Source organism: Musca vetustissima, unplaced genomic scaffold, assembly GCF_032173495.1.
Source record: "Musca vetustissima isolate MV318-11 ecotype Yass unplaced genomic scaffold, APGP_CSIRO_Mvet_v1 utg17907, whole genome shotgun sequence".
NCBI classification, from domain to species: Eukaryota; Metazoa; Arthropoda; class Insecta; order Diptera; family Muscidae; genus Musca; species Musca vetustissima.
The window spans coordinates 54,061-69,118 of record NW_026888613.1 but is presented as its reverse complement, the minus strand read 5'-3'; positions in this window follow the sequence as shown (position 1 = coordinate 69,118).

The following is a 15,058-nucleotide window of genomic DNA, read 5'->3' as shown; positions in this document are numbered from 1 at the left end:
CGCAAGTATTTAAAAATAAGGTAATACAAGAGTAATTGGCGAACGATTTCTTAGGTTCCAAATCCAAACAAAAAAGTGTGCATCCCTAACATGTCTGTAAACATCAATCAACATCAATAGATTTCCAAATAAATAGTTAAAACTTACCGGTCACAACCCTTTTAAATGTTTGTGGGGAACAAACAACATTAATTTTCCCCTTGTTATCTATTTTTCTAATAAAATTGCTGTTTTTTAGTTTGCGCCAATTTGTTTGTTGTTTTAATCAGCTGTGTCGAAACAATTTTTTACTGGATGTTGTTCGTTTACTTTTTGCAGTTTTTTCTCTTGAGAAGGAAAAATTCATATTTACTCTCTGCAAATTCTTACTGAGTAAATATTACTGGGAAAGTAAACGAACGAACCTGATAACACGAAATGGACCAACAAGTGTATATAACATCAGCTGTCTAGATACCTTCTTGGATAAAACTTTAATTTTGATTAAAAATTATCCTAAAATATACAAAATGTTTATCAAATGTGGTGAAAAAGCAATTATTTATTAAAATAAAATGATTGCTCTGTTAAATATTTGTTGTGCGGGTTTAAAAAGTGCAAAATAAATTGAAATACTTTCAAAGATATTTTCACCACAACAACATATTTTGAGGGTCGTACCTAAATTCATGTGTATGCGTACGAATTTATTCACCTCAAAAGTTAAATACATGTATTTCAATGAATGTTACCCAAATACGCATTCCGTATAAAAATATAAAGTTGAAAATTTTCAAAATTGACAATGCGTATTTTGGAATTTTTGTTTTTTGAAAATAGAATTCCAGTCATTGAAAAATTTGTTTTTCTATAAATGTAAACATTTTTCGATCAATTAGAAAACAGTTTTCATCCATTTTTGCCGTTTTCAATTGGCATAGATCCAAATAAAGTCCTTACGTATTTGGGTAATACGAACGTCTTACAAATGGTCTGTTCCCGTACTGCAAGAATCTACTAGATTTTACTATTTTCTTCGATAACATAAAGGAAATTTCGTTATCGTAGTAAAAAGTAGTAGATTCTTGCACTACGAGGACAGACCAAAACTCTGTAAAGGTGAGTATTTTTGTACAGAGCGCAATAAATCAGGCACGACCCTGACAGAACATGTAGATACAAGGTTGTATATTTCCTTTAGCTGCCTTTACATACACTCAGTAGAAAAAGTCTGGTACAATCTTACGCTTTACTCTATAATGCTCGAAAACCTAATTTTTACACACAATTTTAGCTTACGCTTCAAGAAAACGATGGCGTTTAAATCGTGTTAGATCTGGCAACGCTGTTTAAATCGATTAGTTTATGAAAAAAGCCTAGTGTGCAACCATGGTACAATTATAAAAGGTAACAGCAAATCCCAGCTGATTTGATTCCAACGTAATACTAGTGTCAATATGAATTCGACAAATTAGGTTTTTAAAAATCACCCAACAGGAAAATTGGGAACGCATACAATTTAAATTTGTTCTTTATTAAATGTGCTCCTGTATTCAATTTACTCAATCTGCCTTCTGGGAAAGTCTGAGGAAGCAAATCATTCTTCACGGAATAACTCGCAATTCCCTGCATTTTCATATGTGTTACACATATATATGGCAATGGCTCAATTATAGGAAAGATGTGGAATAGATAGAAATATAAATTTGATAGATTTTCATTCATGTTTTTCAATTTTTATTTTGAGGATTCGAAAATATTTCATTTTCAAAATAAAAATAATTTGATGATAATTTGTTTGTTTGTTTACACTTTTCTGTCAAATGAGTTGACACTAGTAGAACTTACAACAACAAATTTCTATGTGGTTGTTGTATCGTTTTTTGTACAACAACACTTGCTGTTACCTTCTATTATTATACCATGGTGTGCAACATAGAAAAAGTCTGCGTACAAAGAGTAAAATGGTGATTCCCCTCATTGTAGCTGCATGAATTATTGAACAAACTCATTTTCTTCGTTCGATGTTACAGAAGTAAGTATTTTAAGAAGTTCTTGAGTTTTTAAAGCTTTCTATAACTACAAAATAAACGATGCCGTTGAAAGGAAAAGGAATAAGCCCCGACGAAAGAGAAATTATGTCAAGCTCTTGTATAAAGAAAAAAAAAAACCGTCAAATTGGCCGAATTGTTGGTAGAGCAAATTCTTCAATACAAAGAGTGGTAAACAATTTCCAATCGATCGGGGTTTTTGTTTCTAATTCACGTTCTGGCCGGCCGCCAAAACTCACAAGTCGCGCAAGTAAAACGCGCAAAGTTTTGCAAAGTGTGCAACAAAATCCAACTCTTTCAGCATCGCAAATTGCTGAACGCGTAAATGAACAGTTTTTACAAGGCCATCTGTCCAGATACAATTCGAAAAATCCTAAAAAAACTGCGTATAATGGCCGCGTAGAACGAGAAAGCCCTTCATATCTTTAAATAATGGAAAGGAACGCATTCTTTAGCCAAAGAGCACTTAAATAAGCCTCGGGAGTTTTGAGAAAAAGTTATTTTTTAGATGAGAGCAAGTTTTGTGTTTTTGGAATCAAAGGGCAAAAAAAGGGCGCAGCGCTTGATTAGAACAAAATAGTACCGACTGCAATGATATGGGGAGTAGTGGCGTGGGGTAATTGGAGTTCATCCAGTCTACAATGGATAAATATGCGTTCCTTAATATTGTAATAGCAAATTTGAAGCGGGGTTCCGAGAAATTGGGTCCTACTTCCAGCAGGATAATGACCCCCACACTGCTAATATACTTAAGCGTTGGTTACTCTATAATGTCCCTAAACAGCTTCGAACGCCGTCACAGTCCCCTGATCTAAACCCAATAGAGCACCTATGGGTTTTAAAGTTTTAAAAAGTAAAGGCTATACAACTGGCTATTAACTATAATGAAATAAAAGCTATATTATTAATTTTTTGTCCCTTATACGCAGACTTTTTCTAATGAATTTTATAGTCGTTTGAAAGTATTTATTTTTTATCGAATTGTTTATATTGGTATCTTGTACGTAGACTTTTTCTACTGAGTGTAGCTGCACTTTGGATTAAGTTGCCCAAAATTTGCCTCTTTAATAATTTTTCTCAGATTCCCCCTAAAATAGTCCGTTTAACACTAGAAAGACTGGAATTTTGTATATATGCCTAAAATCGGTCAAAATTACCTCATTCTGAAAGAATTCTTATTGTGTAAAGAAATTTTTTATACCCTCCACCATAGTATGGAGGGTATATTAGTTTTGTTTTTCCGTTTGTAACGCATCGAAATTATCAGTTCCGACCCTATAAAGTATATATATCTAATCACTCTAGCGTCTAAACGAATTGAATAGAACGCTAAAATTTTGCATAGAGTCTTTTGTCTGCAGGCAGGTCAAGTTCGAAGATGGGCTATATCGGTCCACGTTTAGGCATAGCTCCCATATAAGGGTACCCCCAAATTTTCAATATTTTGGGGTTCTTGAGCGCGGTTTTTGGTATCTTTTTGGATACCAAATTTCTCCACAAAATATAAATATAGGTCCACTTTTTCTGGTAGCTCCCATATAACGGTACCTCCCAATTTTCAGTTTTTGGGGGGGTTTTGGTCGGATTTTTTCACCGAATTGACTGTTATTTAGTACTTTGAGTTCTTATTGGGTATCAAATCTCTTCACAAAAAATTATAAATATAGGTCAATTTTTTCGGGTAGCCCGTGTCAAAGTGTGAAGAGTACCCCCAATTTTCGGTATTTTGGGGTTTTTGAACCCGTTTTTCAACCGAATTTGCTAAAATTTGGTATTTTGTAGTCGTATATGGAAACAAATCTTCCTACAAAAAATTATGAATATAGGTCAATTTTTTCGGATAGCCCCTATATAAGGGTACCCCGAATTTTCGGTATTTTGGGGTTCTTGAGCGCGTTTTTCAATCGAATTTGCTGCAATTTGGTATTTTGTAGTAACCATGTAACCCCCTTTTTTATATTAAAATAGTTATCTAATTTGTTCCGCGTTTTGGGTTTGGTTCTAAGACTCTGTTGCAATAAATTCACCTGCGGAGGATATCGAGATAAAAAACTGTAACGTAAGGTTCGATAATGAACTACAACCCGCATTTAGGCCTAGACCCTCTGTGGGAGGTACCAGATGGGGTGGACCGATATTCCCCATCTTCGAACTTGAACTAAGTTTGGTAGAAATAATAAGATCGGCAAAGTTTGGATGAAATCAAAATTTTCTGAAACTGAAATTTGGTCCAAAGAAACATGAGGTCTAGAACCAATATTTCGATGAGGCTCATTTTCACCGTGTCAAAGTGTATACACCCTCATTAGCCATAAGTCTGAGGGAATAATTATCCATAAAAATTTCTGAAATTTGTATCATTGTTTTCATAATCAGTTTGTCTGCTTTTCCACAGGCAAATTTTTATTTGGCAAATACTGAGTTTGTAGGCGAGAGGGGTGCGAGGAAGAAAAACAAAAATTTGCCTGTTCAGAATTTGCCGTACACGCAAATTCTGCTTTGCTCTGTTCGTTGAAAACAATTTTGTTGACATTTCCTTTTGAACCTATTCGTTTTACTGACACACAGCCGGCTTTTGTTTACAAACCTGTTGCTATAATTTGTGCAAGTGAAATTTAATTTTTAATTTTTGCAATTTATATAATAAAATATATAAAAAATAAATAAAATATTAAAAAAAATCTTTAAAATGAACACGGTACGGAACAGTATTTTTCGGTTAATTGCACAAATTTTTGTTCAATTAACCGAGGAACCAATTATCCGAACCCGCTTACTATGAAATGAAATATTTTTGACCCATCATGTGGTTCAATTAAGCGTGGAAACCAATTAACCGTAGGTTCAATTAACCGAAAAATACTGTACGAGCATTTTTTTTTTCATTTTTATTCCCCTTGCCCCTCTCTTCTACAAACAAAGACTTGCCGCAAGTAAACTCGCCTAATCTAAATCAGGACTTATGAGTCCACTTTTTGGTATTTTCCTTATATTTTCATTTTAAGTACCTGTCAGCATATTTATGGTGGAGGGTATCCAAAGTTCGGCTCGGCCGAACTTAATGCTTTTTCACTTGTTAAACTTATTTTTTAATATTTTTTACATTATTTACAATCATACAAAACGTTGTTATTATTTGTTTTCGGTGGGAGGTCTCTCGAGTTTCCCTTTTTGAAAAATAAGAGAGAAATCGACTGGAAAAATTAAATTTATTTTTCCCGATTTGTGTGTTCGTTTGTGTTTCTAGAGTAGCAAACCGTTTTCGATGTTTTTGTCATATAAGAAATTTACTTTATACAATAATAAAAATATTTTGATTATTTAATATTTCACAAGAGGTCAAAATGACCGATTTTATATAGGTATAGCACATGTGAATACGGAGAATGAAAGAGGGGGGAAATAGTTACTATGATTAATAAACGTAGTTCTATGTGGTATAAAACCTGTGTCATAATATACACAATTGTTTTTGTACTTGAAATTGAAAAACAGTCAAAATTACCGCATTTGGCAATGCCACACTGAATCTGAAAATGTATATATATAATGGGCAATATTGCCAATTTTTTAACATAGCTGAAGCCGCGGCTCACCCCTTTGTAACTCGGGAATTACTTAAGTATATGAAAAATGTGAATAGTTTTGTGTTAATTGATCTGTCGTTGCAAACTTTTCATGACATTGACATCCAAACTTTATTTGGGTGGAAGCTGTGTCTACTTTAATGTGAAAAAATGTGTAAACACAGGATGAGGGGAACCAGTGTTTTTTGCGACTAAGCCATTTACTTCACGGTCTTCGTGTCAAAGTAAAACTAGAAGCCTACAAAATGGGGACTAAGTCTTTTATGTATCATTTTTCAAAAATTTAACTACATCTAACTTTAAAAGATGCTGACATTTTGAAGCGCAATTTTGAGTGTTTTTTTAATTTTACTTCTAGCTTGAATACGCAAATCGGGAATTTCTAAAAATCGTTTATAGGATTATTGTAGTCTTGAATCTGAGTAATTTGATATATATTTTGTGTATGTAGTATGGACAGCTTCAGAGTAATACTCATCCAATAGTGAATATTTTGTGCGATCAAATTTCTAAAAAACCTATTTTTCGGGCATTGAAATAGGTATAGATCGATGTATTTTTTGAGGCTGCACACCGAAATCGGATGCGCGTTAAAGGCATATGGATGCGCCTTAAAGGCATATATACATGGATTGGAAGATAAACTTCAGTTCTTCCTGGAAGGATTCCTGATTTTGAGGATTAAGCGATTTAAACGCAATTTAAAAGGTATATTTCATAATATAGTTTTATTTTATGGACTCTTCTGTCAAAAATAAAATAAATATAAGCAACAAGTGTTTGTATTTATTTGACACAAAACTAAAAACGCGAAAAATGAATGAAAGGTTATGATTTCTTCCCAAAATCCATTAGGGAGTTCCATAAAATGATTATTTCATCCATAACAAAGTAATTACTACCAGACGAACGTGTTAAAAACATAATTTTCATTTCAATTAAACTTGAATATATTTCAATTTATTTTGAATTTATTTGACATAGCATTCAAAACAATACACACACAAACACAAAATACAGTATTTTTCGGTTAATTGACCCTACGGTTAAACATAATTGAACAAAAATTTGTGCAAATTTTGATGTGCAATTAACCGAAAAATACTGTATGTATTTTGATTTGATGGAACAAGTCACCTTGTGAAAAAATTGTAATCAGTTGGTAGCTGTGCCCTACCTTGAAATAATTATACCATGACTCCAAGATTTATCGGAAGGGTCTTCCTATAAAACGCAAGGTATATACTTCTACACAAGAAGCGATGCTTTATATATATATATATATATATTGTTACGTTCTTGGATTTTACTTAATTTACTTAATTTCCCAGTACAGTTCGTACTAAATAAAACGCGGGTTCTTTCTGATTACGAGTACTACAATGATTTTATTGATACAACTTTACTTTGCACTTTACTTTACTTGACGGTTTCAATTCGCGATCTGATTCACAACTGACTAACTACCTTTCCAAATCCCCTATTTATATGAGCCTTGCCTGTCGCTACAGAAGTTTCTAGACGATCTGGTAACACCTAGATTACGAACAATCTACCAATGCAACAAACACATACAAACTTACATTGAGTGAACAATAACAACACCACATATACAGGCGAGGGAGTAACAAAGAAAGAGGAATTAAGCGATCATCAATGATGACGTTTACCAAGAATTGTACGTCAATAACAAAATAGACAATGAAAGAGGAAATGGAAGGATGTAGAAAAATCTATACAGTAGTTGTTGTTGTGAAGTTATTCGAATAAACTGCGTAGTAGAAATTTACGTTACAATTCAAATTCTTAAATTAACGGAATTCATCTAAATTAACTTAAATCTAAAGTTATATTCGTAACATTGCCCCCCGCTTAAGCCTGTTCGTCCCGAATAGGCGCAGTTCCCGTTCCGTAGGGGGCCAGCCGCTCCAAATGTACAACTTTCGACCTGGGACTGTCGCTCCTCTGGATGCGATAAACGACGTCATTTATTTTCGTGACAATCTTGTAGGGTCCTTCCCAGTGCGTTTGCAATTTGGGGCATAGTCCTTTCTTTCGTTGTGGATTGAACAATAGTACCAGTTGCCCTTCTTGAAACCCATCGGTATTTGCCGTTCGATCGTACCTTGCCTTCATGCGGTTGCTAACCATTTTTATTCGATGGCGAACTGCATCGTGGACTTTACTAAAAGAGTTTTGACTGTCTTCATCTTGGTTCACATCGTCGTTTGGGGTAGCACCGAATATCAAATCGCCAGGTAGCTTTAATTCATTTCCGAACAGAACTTTGGCTGGGGTCCGGGATGTGGAATCATGAATGGTCGATCTATAAGCCAGTAAAAACTTTGGAATAAGCTCATCCCAGTCTCGTTGGCCACTGTCCACTACTTTCCGTAGATGTTCTTCCAGGGTGCGATTGAATCTTTCCACCATGCCATCTGATTGTGGATGTAGGGGCGTCGTTCTGGTTTTCTTGATTCCGTAGGAGTCATTCATTTCCTTGGAGATCGCTGATTCAAAATTCCTACCTTGATCGGAATGAACCTCAGATGGAACACCATAGCGACAAATCCAATTTTTGCTGAACACATCCACAATTGTCCTGGCTTCTTGATTTGGGATAGCATAAACCTCTGGCCATTTGCTGAAGTAATTCATGACCACTACTACATACCGGTTCCCAGAGTCGCTTATTGGGAACGGTCCAGCTACATCCATTGCGATTCTTTCAAAAGGAGCTCCTGAATTATACTGCTGCATGTAGCCTCGACTCTTCCGTGTTGGACCTTTAGCTCTTATGCACCTTTCACAATTGGCAATTCAGTCGGCAATGGATTTTTGACAGCCGACCCAGTAGAATCTCTGCTTTACCTTTTCAGCGGTTTTTGCTATGCCAAGATGTCCTCCACTTGGCCCATCGTGAAACTCCGACAAGACATCTCTTATTTTGGAGTCTGGGACGACGATCAAGTTCCGGTGAGATTTACCGTCCTCACTTTTCCATTTGCGATATAATCAACCATCTATTATAAGTAAACTGTCCCACTGGGCCCAATAGGATGAGGGCTTTCGGAGGTAATTTCTTTGCGACTAGGTCGCTTGCCCGTTTCTACGAAATTATTTTGCCCAGAATGGGATCCCCTCGTTCCGTCGACCAATCTTCACCCGACTCAAACTGCAATAGTCGGACATCAACGATATTCTCTTTACACTCAGCCTTTGATCAATGCCTGCATTCTACCTTGCATGGCCGACAAGACAGGGCATCAGCATTACCGTGTTTTCCGCCTTTTCTGTGCTCGATTCTGAAGTCATAACTCTGGAGCCTCTCAATCCAACGGGCTAGTTGACCTTCCGGATTCTTAAACTGCAGCAACCATTGGAGAGCAGCGTGGTCGGTCCTCAGCAGAAAATGCTGGCCAGCAAGAAGCTCTCTCCTCGTCACACAGTAATTCCTCTCAGGCTTCGACAATGTCCGGCTGTAGTACCCGATGACTTTTTCCTGTCCGTCGATTTCCTGGGAAAGGACGCCACCGATGCCTCAAGCACTTGCGTCTGTGTCCAGAGCAAACTTGCCGCCAGGTATAGGGTATGCCAAAATGGGGGCTCTGCATAGCAGGTCTTTGAGCTTTCTGAATGCCTCTTCTTGGTCGTTGCCCCACTGAAACCTCTGGCCTTTTTGCGTCAAGCGGTGTAGACAGGCGGCGATGTTGGCAAAATTTGGGACAAATCGACGGTAGTAGGTGCAGAGACCCAGAAAGCTTCGCAGCTCATGGAGATTTAGGGGCTGCGGTCAATCTCTGACGGCTTGAATTTTCTCATTATCCGTCGATATGCCCTCCGGCGTCACGTGGTGCCCCAGGAACTTCACCTCTCGTTGTGTTCGTCGAAGTTGCGTCCCATGACTATGATGTCATCCAGGTATATGAGGCATGACTTCCACTGCAGCCCTTTTAACACACGCTCCACCAGCCTTTCAAATGTAGCCGGGGCGTTGCAGAGTCCGAATGGCATGACATTGAACTGCCAGAGGCCCCCATTAACGCCAAACGCTGTTTTCTCTTTATCTTTCTCGGCGATCTCTACTTGCCAGTACCCACTCTGCGTCTCTTTTTGCCAGGGGAACACTTCTTGGAGGCTGTTTAATGGGTCTCGCGTCTGCTGTATGGATTTCATGCTTCACCACTGATGTTCTTCATTGGTGCTCTTTTGTCAAAGCAAAGGTAGAGGCATATTTCCATAATAGCTGCTTAGCCTTGTTCCTCTCGGAAGGTGATAATTGGTGTGTCCACTCTTTTATGTAGCCGTCGAGGTGCTTCTTCTCCATGGCTGCTGGCTTTTCGGTGCTAGTTTCTAAATTAATTACAGCTTCAGCTGGTGTGCATTGTCCAACATCGGAAAATTTGCAAATTTGCTCTTGCTTGTTTGACAGGTTCAAAACTCTAACAGGAATCAATCCGTCCTTGTTGCTTTTCACCAGGGCATTCGCTATTAGGATGTTACTGTTTATGTTTTCTGCTGGTTCCACCACCCACAACTTCTCGGCTCCACAATTTCCATTCATTGGTACCCATATTATTGCTTCGGCACAGGGCGGTATTATCTCTGGATGGTCCGTAGTCAGACGTCTAATGGGTGTACCTTCATCGTAGCCCACGTTTAACGGAATTTCGACGTTAGACCAGGTCATCACACGCTCTTTCATATCCAGATTGATACCAAAGGCAATCATAAAATCTGCGCCTATAATCACTTCGTATACGATATCGGCAACTATAAACTCGTAATTCTCCGATTTATTGGCAATAGTTAGTCTCAGGGTAATCTTGCCGTGTACTGCCGCGGGCTCCCCCGTTGCTGTGCGCAGTCTGACTCCATTAAGTTGCGTTATTTTTCCCTTTACCAGATCTGATCTTATGATGGACTTTGATGCGCCAGTGTCTAACGTCAGAACTCGCTTATCACCATTGATGTACCCAGTTGTTGTTAGGTTGTGACTTTTCTGTTGTACTATTGCTATGGAGATTGTGGGGCCATCGTCGATGGGAGCCAGTTCATGCCCCGCTGGACTGGCTCGATTTAGTTTAACGGTGACTCATTGGTGGACTGTTGAGCCATTCTTCTACCATCTTTCGTTGGAAGTAGGGCTTAGTCATCCCTACTAACTTTGTTTCTTCTATTACCCGCCTCATGGCGTCCTCGATCGAGTTAACGAGAGATTTGGGTTCGCAACATTCGGTCTCCAGTTGGCGAATCTTGTGGGTCTGGGGCTAAACAATTATTCTTGACGTCTCTTGGGAAAGGGCAAACGACACGGTTTCGGCAAATTACGCTTTTGGTGACGCATATGTTGCACATTTAATCTCAGGGTCACGTATGCCATTCACAAAGGTTTTGATTTTCATACGGTCCACCAATGGATGTTTCTCTCCTGGATAGGCCATTAGCACCAAACGTTCCACCTCAGCTGCAAAGTCTTGCAACGTCTCGTTTGCCCTCTGCACTCTTCCCCTTAATTCCATAAGGTAGATGTTTTGTTTATGTTCGCCACCGTACTTACGTTCCAGTGCAGCAATAACATCTGCCCTTCAATGCCAGAAGTAGTGCAACCGCTTTGTCGCTGTCGTTCCACGAATTTCTAGAAGCCACTGTCTCGAACTGTAACTTGAAAACATTGAATGACGTAGAGCCGTCGAATACAGGAGGTTTGATTTTTATTGTGTTATCAGGAACTCGCACCGGACCACCCTTAATTTCCAGTTCCGACATTTTCTTCTCCAGATTCGTAACCCTGTGGCCGTGGACCAGAAATTTCTCATCCTCAGACAGAATTTTCTCGTCAACCGACTGCACTTTCTTATCCAACTCTTTAATTTGGACCTCCACGGTTTCCACTCTCCTTCCAATAACTTCTGTAATGTTCTCGAGTTTATCGTTCATTCTACCATTCTCTGACTTGAGTTCATCTAACTTCCTGGAATTCTGTTCGAACATTCGTCTCGTGTTTTCTACTAACATTCTGGAATTTTCCTCAAACATTTTAGCCAGCATTTCTCTGAAATCGTCACCCCTGGCAGCTACTGACGAGACTTCCCTGCCGTTGAATTCGCCCATTTCCGATAAATCCACGTCATCCTTACTGTCAAACTCATATGTATCGATGTTCATACCACGGCGCTCGAACTCATCCAACAGACGTTTTTGTAGTTCAGCCTTGTTGCCAGTAGAGGACAATTCCAATTTATCGAGCTCCTTCTTCAAGTCTTCCACTCGTAGATCCTTAAACTTCATCGTAGTATTATCGTCATCTCACTTCCGACACCAATTGTTACGTTCTTGGATTTTACTTAATCCCGTGTAGACGTTGTTTTATTTCCCAGTACAGTGCGTACTAAATAAAACGCGGGTTCTTTCTGATTTCGAGTACTACAATGATTTTATTGACACAACTTTACTTTGCTTTACTTTACTTGACGGTTTCAATTCGCGATCTGATTCACAACTGACTAACTGCCTTTCCATTTCCCCTATTTATATGAGCCTTGCCTGTCGCTACAGAAGTTTCTAGACGATCTGGTAACACCTAGATTACGAACAATCTACCAATGCAACAAACACATACAAACTTACATTGAGTGAACAATAACAACAACACATATACAGGCGAGGGAGTAACAAAGAAAGAGGAATTAGAGTCTAAACTTACGAACAATCTACCAATGCAACAAACACATACAAACTTACATTGAGTGAACAATAACAACAACACATATACAGGCGAGGGAGTAACAAAGAAAGAGGAATTAGAGTCTAAACGCAACCAGAGAGTCACGAGTCAGCGTCATACTTTTTCGCCGGCGTTAAAACCAAACGGAAGAGTTGGCGTTAGCGGCACAAAATGTCAATTATTTGTTTTGATTTTCTGACAGAAAATTCTACGTTGCACAAACCAAAATCAATTTATTATTTAATAAACAATAATGTCAAGGAATTTGGATAAAATTATTGAAAAAAAATTATTTTTCTTCCATTTTATTAATAATTCATTAAAAAACATCCACAATCTTTGAAAATAATTGTTTTTTTAACAGTACTGCCATATGTTTTGATATAAATTCTCATTGAAATTTGGTAGCACTGTTGATTTTTACCTAAAATATGGCAACTCAATTGAGAGCAAGAGAGAAATTTTGAGTATGACGCTGAGCAAAAATGAATAAAATCTATTCTAGCGTCATGCCGCTAGACGCGAACGTCAGCCGTCGCGATTTCCCGTTGCCTATAAGAAACACACGGCAAACGACTGTCGCTGACTCTAGACTCTATGGTTGCGTTTAGACTCTTAAGCGATCATCAATGATGACGTTTACCAAGAATTGTACGTCAATAACAAAATAGACAATGAAAGAGGAAATGGAAGGATGTAGAAAAATCTATACAGTAGTTGTTGTTGTGAAGTTATTCGAATAAACTGCGTAGTAGAAATTTACGTTTCAATTCAAATTGTTAAATTAACGGAATTCATCTAAATTAACTTAAATCTAAAGTTATATTCGTAACAATATATATAAATTTTTCGGTGAAATTTGGGTAAAATAGAATAATAAGTCCAACATTTTTTTCTGAAATTTCTTGTCTAAAATTAAAAAGAATGAGTATGATATGATGACATTATTTCTTCGAACCAAAAACAAATAATTTTTTTCAATATCTTGTTTTATTGTCGCTGTAATTTACAAACCGCTACACAGACTTGTGTTATTTTAATATCATCTCATTTATCGTGGTGTTTAGATTATGTAGATATTTTTAAACTAATTATTTATTAGGTGTATGTATGTCATGAAAATAATGACATAATCCCCTATATTTTTCTTATATTTCTCTAAAAAGGTGCAACTTTTTCGCGGTTACTATAGTATCTGCATATTCATATTTTACGAAGGAAGTTATATATCAACCTTTTGTACAATATACGGCGTAATTTTAAGATTTTTTTCTTATGCCCAAAATTAAAACCTCGATGATTCGGAGTCAGGATATTTTTCTCTATATGTGTACCAAAAATTGATGTACTACGAAAACAAAAAAGTCGTTTTTTTGAAAATGGAATATTAAAAAATTGGCAATATTGTCCATATATGGGAATATTAAAAGAAGTTTTAAATTCCTAAAAACCTTATATATCGCGAAATATTAAAATATTCAATATAATATAAATGAATTACTGTAAAATTATGTATAGTAGTCCAAATATAGATAATAACGATAAGAAATAATAGGTTACATGGAAGCTGTGTTAGGGGTAGTGTAAAAACATGGTGAAAATGTATTGAAGTCAAAACGTTTTTTGTTTTTTTTTTACACACATGTGTTCAACGACTAAGTTCAAGACAATAGCTCTGTCTGTTTGGTAACAATTGTTACCAAATGATACTAAATGTTGTCTGTTTACCCAAAAATCCAGTGAAAGAGGGTCAAGAGAGAGAGCAAATTTGACAGTTCAACAACAACAAACTTAATGGAGTTTACTGAAAGAATTTTATGCAATAAGATTTTTCAAACTCAGCCATTTTGGGATCAGCTGTTTTATGACCAAACTTAAAAATTATTCAAAACATTTTTTTTTTAATTTGCAAAGTTCAATTTGAAGTTAACTTGTATAAAAATTACAGAAGCAAAGTTTCATTAAATTCGAAACTAATTCTTTATATTTTTAGGCAAGTTCAAGAAAGAGGATAATATATTGATTGTTCATTTTATTTTTAATATAAAATGCAATCTTATATTGTGTTCGTGCTTTCTTTGTTTGTTTATTTTGGCGCAAATAAAAATGTTTTCTTTAATCAGCTGTTTATTTGTTGAATTTTACTAAATGTTGTCTGTTTACTTTTCTCAGTACTATCGCAAAAGAGAGAAAAAACGGTGAACTCTCTGACCTAGAACTTACTGAGTAAATGTTACTGGAAAAGTAACCAGACACACTTAATATTGTTCTAATGTATGATTTTTCGATATAACCAGCCAAAACGGATGCCGCCATTTTTAAGTCAGAATTTCGGCGTTTTTTGAATTTGTGTTTTTTCTGGGCGTGCCACCAGTTAATGCACTAAACTGATTATAGGATTGTAGAACTCGTGATTTTGCTTCGTTTTCCAATGTGCTCACCGTCGTTTTGAGTAATTTGAGATCAAAGATTTTTATTAGAAACCTACTTAAGTTGCGTTGCATTTTTATATAGAAGATTTAGGCAAACACTTTTCATTTAATTTTTTTGTATTGAAAAAGAATATGGAAAATTTCTATATATGTTTTTATTTTTGTTTAAATTTTACCAGTACACAACCAAACATTCTTTCTTTTGCAGGTAACTAGTAAATTATCTTACACCAAACTTAATAATTAATATGTTAGGCTTATTACATAATTTCAGACGACTTA